Below are 7,579 nucleotides of genomic sequence, written 5' to 3' on the forward strand. Positions count from 1 at the left end.
TTAAATATATGTTATCCTATCCTATGCTGAGAGGTCGATTAGGAAAATGGATGTTGGCCTTGACAGAATTCGATTTGCAATACGTCCCAGCCAAAGCTGTGAAATGTCAGGTCATTGCAGATTTTCTAGTGAACCATTTGAATAATCTTAATGATGAGGGGGCAAACGTAATCGACGTATTGATTGGTTATTGGAAGTTATATTTTGATGGTTCGAAACATAAAGATAGTGCTGGAGTAGGGATTTTAATTATTTCACCAGAAGGTGTTCCATCAGAATTTTTATTTGAGTTAAAATACGCTTGTTCGAATAATGTGGCTGAGAAGGCTTTAATATTGGGCCTCAAAATTTTGATTGGAAAAGGGGTTATAGATATTCAAATTTTTGGGGATTTTCAGTTAATTTTAAAACAGTTATCAAAAGAATTCAAATGCAATAATGAGAAGTTACAAAAGTATCTACTGATGGTATGGAAACGGTTAGCATCTTTTCGAAAAGTGTCATCGATTCATATCCCGAGGATTTAGAATGAAATTGCTAATGAGTTGGCCCAAATTGCATTGAGATACAAAGTGTTCCCTGAAACATTAAAAAAATTGGCGAGGATTCGTTAAATTTTAGTACCTGTTGATGAAAGAGAGGCTTTAGCCTTAGATAAATGAGAAGATGGTGATTGAAGAAAACCAATTGCTGAATATTTAAGAGATCCAAACATTTAAGTGAGTTTAGTGGCGATGGTTATTAATTAAAGTTAGCACTACCATTAATTAACCACACAGTATTGTTATTATCATAAAAATTACCAATAAATTATTAAAAAATATTAAAAAGTTATTAAACAGTATTATCTAATATATTTTATTATACAGTTTAACTAATATTATCCAAACAATATTCATTTTATCAAAATTAATTTTAATATAAAATTGTCAAACATAAATCATGTACTGTTGACATAAACTCACTTTTACCAGAATCAATTCTACAAAATTACCTTTATTCAACTTCTAATTTGACAAACATCAGCCCAAACATACACTAAATCGTCCTATTTAAGTCTCAAATATTTTAAAATTGGCTCAATGTTGTGTTGCATTAGGAATCTGTTAACAAACTTGACGGCAAGACAAAATTGAGATGATTTTGAAATGTTAAGAACTTAAATAGGACAAAAACGTTAGGACAAAAACTATACATAGAAATAAATTTTAATTTTATCTTTCAATAATATTAATTTTTTACGATACATAGTTATTCAATTATTTTTTAAAACGTTAAGGATTTAAATAAGACGATTTAAACACAACTTAGTCACTAAAAAAATAAAAAATAACTTTAAAATTTACTCCAAACGAGTTAAAAATAAAAATAATTCTTTACTCTATATTATATATTTTAATCATGATGTCCATACTCATGGCTTGTGAATATTGTACAGGTTGCATTTTGGACAAAGATATTTCACCCAAATATTAATAGCAACGGAAGCATGTGTCTCCACATATTGAAGCAATGGAGACCTGATCAGAAGAATTCCGAGGTATATCTCGTAATAATTTCACATGATGAAAGTAGTCCTCTTAATTCTATTTCAGCAAAACTAAAATAAAAAATATATATTATTTTTAAAAATATGTTATTTGAATTTTAATCTTTAAAAAGCATTTTTTTATGATAAGTTTGTTTAGTTCCGGCCAACTTCTATAATTTTATGGAGTTCGTCTAATTTTAATGAATTTCACTCTAATTCTCTCTAAAATTTTGCAGAGAATAAAACTCAAAATTTTAAACTATTATCATCGTCTTTAAAAATATATAAAAATACACAAAATACACCGACAAGCATGCTTTCTTTAATATTACCAGCGGCAATAGTAACCAATGTCATTGTCTCTAGATTTTTTTTCATTATAAATTAAAAAATCATTATTTCTCCAATAAAAATACGACTTATCCCTGTGTACGGTTGTGTATTCTTATGTACTCTGCAGACGATGATAATGATTGTTATTGTCCGTTACAAAGTTTAAGAATTTAAATCAACCAGTTGTTTTTAAAAATTTGAAGTGAAGTTCTATTAATATTATGGAGTTTATCGGAGGTGCGGCAAATTTGCCCTGAATAAAAAAAATTGTATCTAAAAAATTAAAGTTAAAAGAACGTGTTTCTGGAAATAAATATTTTTTTAATTTATTTCATAAAAAAACAAAAAAAAAAACCTTATCTAATGATGTGTTACTTTGTTGTTAAAAGAGTTGGTGTTCTATTAGATATTATCAGTTATCATAGTTGGGCTTCGTCTTCTTCTTCCTTCTCCTCCTCTTCCTGCTTTTTCTTCTTCTTTTTTTCATTATCGTCATTGTCACCACCACTATACCACCACATCCATTTCCTCCTCTTCCTTCTCCTCTCCCTTCTATTTTTTTTTATTTGAATTTCTTTGATCTCTTCATTCATTTTCTTCTTTCTCTTCCATTATTATTATCGTCATCACCAACAATACCAATATTTTGCTAACATCTTTATTGACTCTGATTCTCTTTGGTGATTGAATGAACCTAAAATATTATCAAAACGAAACTATTGTATAATACCAAATAAATCGAAAATTGTCCATCATATAAATTCGAATTCAGAAACACTTTGAAGCGAAAATATTGTCAAAACGAAACCATTGTATAATACCAAATCAACCAAAAATTGTCCATTATATAAATTCGAATTCAGAAATACCTATGTTTCGAATGAACCGAAAATTAGCTCAAAACGAAACAATTGTATAATACTAAATAACCGAAAATTGTCCATTATATAAATTTGAATTTGATGATAACGATAATAACGATACGTACTAGAAAAAGACAATGCCGATAACGATGATGATGATGATGATGATGATGATGATGATAATGATGGAGGAGAAGGATAAAAATGAGAGAAGAGATGAAATTCCAATAGGAGGAAAAAAAGGAAGAGAAAGAGGTGTTGTTGATGATGACGGTAACGAAATTGAAAAGTAATAAAAAAAAATAAAAAAAAAAAGAAGAAGACGTAGCATCTAGAGTGAAGAAGAAAAAAAAGAAGAACAAGAAGAAGCGCAGGAAAAAAACAAAAAAAAACGTGGAACTCAAATCACTTGAATAAACTTGGATGTAAAATTGTTTTGGATGTGAAGAGTTATTCTTTCTTTTTAATGTCCTATAAAAAATATGACAAGATGATGTAAATTCGTTCACTGGCTATGAATTAAAACTGCAATCTTAAGTATCTTTTTGCTATAAATATAATCGCTGATTTGCATGAAGATTGGGATTATGAAGTAGATAACAGTATGTCCTGATACAATTGGCTAATATTATCTTTTTTTCATATAATAATTGTATTACAAAAAATCATAATAGTTTCCTATATCATTACAATATTAATTACTAGGCCTGTTGGGTCATGGGTGTAACACAGTAGTTAATTTCTTTTTGTTGGTTTTGTTTAATCATTGTTATAAAATAACTAAATAAATAAATAAAGAAGAAGTAACAAACATAAAGTAAAATATAAAGAGAAGGAAATTAAAGAAGTATTGCAACATAAAGAGAGAAAGGATTATTTATTGTTTTTGTGTGTATCTTCCTTTTGCCTCAGTACATGTATTTATAGGCACACAAGAGGTAGCATATTCAACTCTCATTAAACTCTCATTAAACTCATCTCTTTTGAGAATGTGAGCCACCCATATTAAATGATGGTCATCCACCTCATTTGATCTTATCACAACACTCCCCTTGGATGACCATTTAGGATTATTGTCTCGTTAAAACCTTACTAAAGAAAACCCAATGGGAAAAACTTTAGTGAAGGAAAAAGAGTACAATATCCTTTGTGATGGGGACTGCCTCATTAAAAACCTTGTCAAGAAAAACCCAATGGGAAAAAACCTGACCAAGGAAAAAAGAGAACAGTCTCCCCCTCTTGTCGACATCATTTAATGTCTCGAAATCGGCGCATCCTATTAGCAAGATACATTAGCGCTCAAATGGCACTAAGATATGGTACTTCAGGACCAAGGATATCTTCATTCTCTTCTTTAGGACGGAATTGATCATTCTCCACATCCAAAGATCTTACGATCATTGGGGTACTTAATGGATGTGACTTATCCATATAAAATCTTTTCAAGATCTTCTCTGTGTATGTCACTTGATGAATAAAGATCCCATTTTTTGCATACTCGATCTGCAGGCCGAGACAAAATTTAGTCCTTCCAAGATCTTTCATCTCAAACTCTTCTTTCAGAGTTTTTATAATTGTTGGAATCTCTTCAGGAGTCCCAATGATATTTAAATCATCAACATACATAGCAATTATAATGAATCCAGATGCGAATTTCTTTATGAAAACACATGGACAAATATCATCATTTTTGAATCTATTTTTGGCCAAATACTCAGTAAGACGATTATACCACATTCGTCCAGATTGCTTTAGACCATATAAAGATCTTTGCAATTTAACTGAGTATAACCCTTGCGAATATTCATTGGATGGTTTAGATATCTTTAGTCCTTCAGGGACTTTCATATAAATATCCCGATCTAATGAGCCGTATAAATAGGCTGTTACCACATCCATTAAATGCATATGCAGTTTATGATATGCACATAAACTGACCAAATAACGCAATGTTATCGCATCCACTACAGGGGAATACGTTTCTTCATAATCTATACCGGGCCTTTGTGAAAAACCTTGTGCCACAAGTCGGGCTTTATAGCGCACAACTTCATTTTTCTCATTTCGTTTTCTCACAAATACCTACCGGTATCCAACAGGTTTTACATCTTCTGGTGTACGGACTACAGGTCCGAAGACTTCATATTTTGCAAGTGAGTCTAATTCAGCCTTCATGGCTTCTTCCCATTTTGGCCAATCATTCCTTTGTCGACATTCTTCGACTGATCTTGGCTCAAGATCCTTACTTTCATGCATGATATTCAATGCCACATTATATGCAAATATTTCATTGACAATTGTCTTATTTCGGTCCCATTTCTTTCCTGTAAAGACATAATTTATCGAGATCTCGTCATTTTCACAATTTTCAGGTACCTGAACGTCTTCTGGCGTTTATCAAAATTTTGGACAACTGCAGGTGTCTTTACTATGTCTTTTTCAATAGGAATAATATTTACCTCTTTTCTCTTTCGAGGATTTTTATCTTTGGAACCGACAGGCCTGCCACGCTTCTGGCGTGTATTTGCTTCAGTGGCTATTTGTCCTACTGGGACATCAATTCGAATTGGGGCATTTTTCGCCCTGCCACGCTTCTGGCGTGAATTTGCTTCAGTGGCTACTTGTCCTACTAGGACATCAATTCGAATTGGGGCATTTTCCTCTGGTATATAAGATTTGGTTATCCTCTTTGTATCGAAAAATGCATCAGACAATTCATTTGCTATTCTTTGCAAATGTATAATCTTTTGAACTTCTAGTTCACATTGCCCTGATCGAGGATCTAAATGCATCAACGATGATGCATTCCAATTAAGTTCCTTTTCAGGAAGGTAATTCTCTCCCCCTAATGTTGGAAATTTTGATTCATCAAAATGACAATCCGCAAACCGGGCTTTAAATACATCTCCAGTTTGTATCTCAAGATACCTCACTATAGAGGGAGAATCATATCCAACATATATCTCCAATTTTCTTTGGGGTCCCATTTTGGTACGATTAGGTGGTGCAATGGGAACATATATCGCACACCCAAATATTCTTAAATGGGAGACATTTGGCTGCTGGCCAAAAGCTAATTGCATAGGAGAGAACCGATGGTAACTCGTTGGCCTCAAACGAATAAGTGTTGCGGCATGTAAAATAGCATGCCCCCAAACCGAAGTTGGGAGATTTGTTCTCATAAGTAAGGGTCTAGCAATCAATTGGAGGCGTTTAATAAGTGATTCTGCTAACCCATTTTGTGTGTGAACATAAGCTACTGGATGTTCAACACTTATTCCATTAGCCATACAATAAGCATCAAATGCTTGGGAAGTAAATTCACCAGCATTATCAAGACGAATTGCTTTGATTGGATTTTCTGGAAATTGTGCTTTTAATCTAATAATTTGAGCCAGTAATCTTGCAAACGCCAGGTTGCGAGAAGACAATAAGCACACATATGACCATCTCGAAGATGCGTCTATCAGGACCATAAAATATCTAAAAGATCTACATGGTGGATGAATAGGTCCACATATATCACCTTGAATCATTTCTAGGAATTCAGGGGACTCAAATCCAATCTTTACTGGTGATGGCTTTAAAATTAACTTCCCTTGAGAACATGCAGCACAACAAAATTCACTAGATTTAATAATCTTCTGGTTCTTTAGTGAATGTCCATGAGAGTTTTCAATAATTCTCCTCATCATGGTTGTTTCCGGATGACCCAATCTATCATGCCAAATTATGAATTCATTTGGACTAGTAAACTTCTGGTTTACAATGACATGTGATTCAATTGCACTAATCTTGGTATAATACAATCCAGATGAAAGTGAGGGTAATTTTTCTAATATAACTTTCTTATTTGAATCATGAGTTGTGATACATAAATACTCATGATTTTCCTCATTCATCGTTTCAATATGATATCCATTTCGGCGAATATCTTTGAAACTCAACAAGTTCCTCAGAGACTTGGTAGATAATACATAATAGTGCATTATTTATTATAAATCTTGTTCCTCCAAGAAACAAAATTATAGCTCTTCCGGAACCTTCTATCACATTGCCTGAGCCAATAATAGTATTAACATACTCTTCTTTTGGCACAAGATGGGTAAAATATATATCACTTTTAAGAATAGTGTACGAACTTGCACTATCCGCAAGGCAAATATCTTCAGAATATGTCCTTGCTATTTTTCTTCAAAAACAAATAATAATAATAATAAAATGAGCAAAAGTACATACATAGTAAAAATTATTCACATGAATCCTTAACAAACACATATTAAATTATTCCATCATTGATCAAATAGCCAATATCTCCTTCAGAATCCTTAAAGAAATTAGATACATCATAATGAGTGGTGGAATTTTCATTATTTGAAACAAAATTTGTTTCTTTTTCTTTGTCATCCTTTTTCAAGGATGCTTAATAAAGATCAACAATGTGCCTTGGGTACGACAGGTACGTGACCAATGGCCCTTTCCACCACAACAGAAGCATTTATCCTCAATTGATTTACTTTGCCCATTGTTTCTTTCTTTATCCCACTTCTGGTAAGATCCTTTCTTATGAACATAATTTCTTTTCCTTCCATAATTTTTTTTTGTTATCAAAATCTTGCTATTTACCTCTTCTGGGGTTATAATTTGCCGCATTTACTTCAAAAAATGGGGCGGCGCCAGCTGGGCGCGCTTCATGATTTCTTAAGAGAAACTCATTGTTGCATTCAGCAACAAGAAAGCAAGAAATTAGCTCAGAATATTTTTTATATTAAAAACATTTTTTTAAATAAAAAATATTTAAAAAATATAAATTATAAATTCTAGAAAAAGATATATTTTTTATTTTTTGATA

The sequence above is a fragment of the Arachis ipaensis genome, chromosome B05 (genome assembly GCF_000816755.2).
Source record: "Arachis ipaensis cultivar K30076 chromosome B05, Araip1.1, whole genome shotgun sequence".
Lineage (NCBI taxonomy): Eukaryota > Viridiplantae > Streptophyta > Magnoliopsida > Fabales > Fabaceae > Arachis > Arachis ipaensis.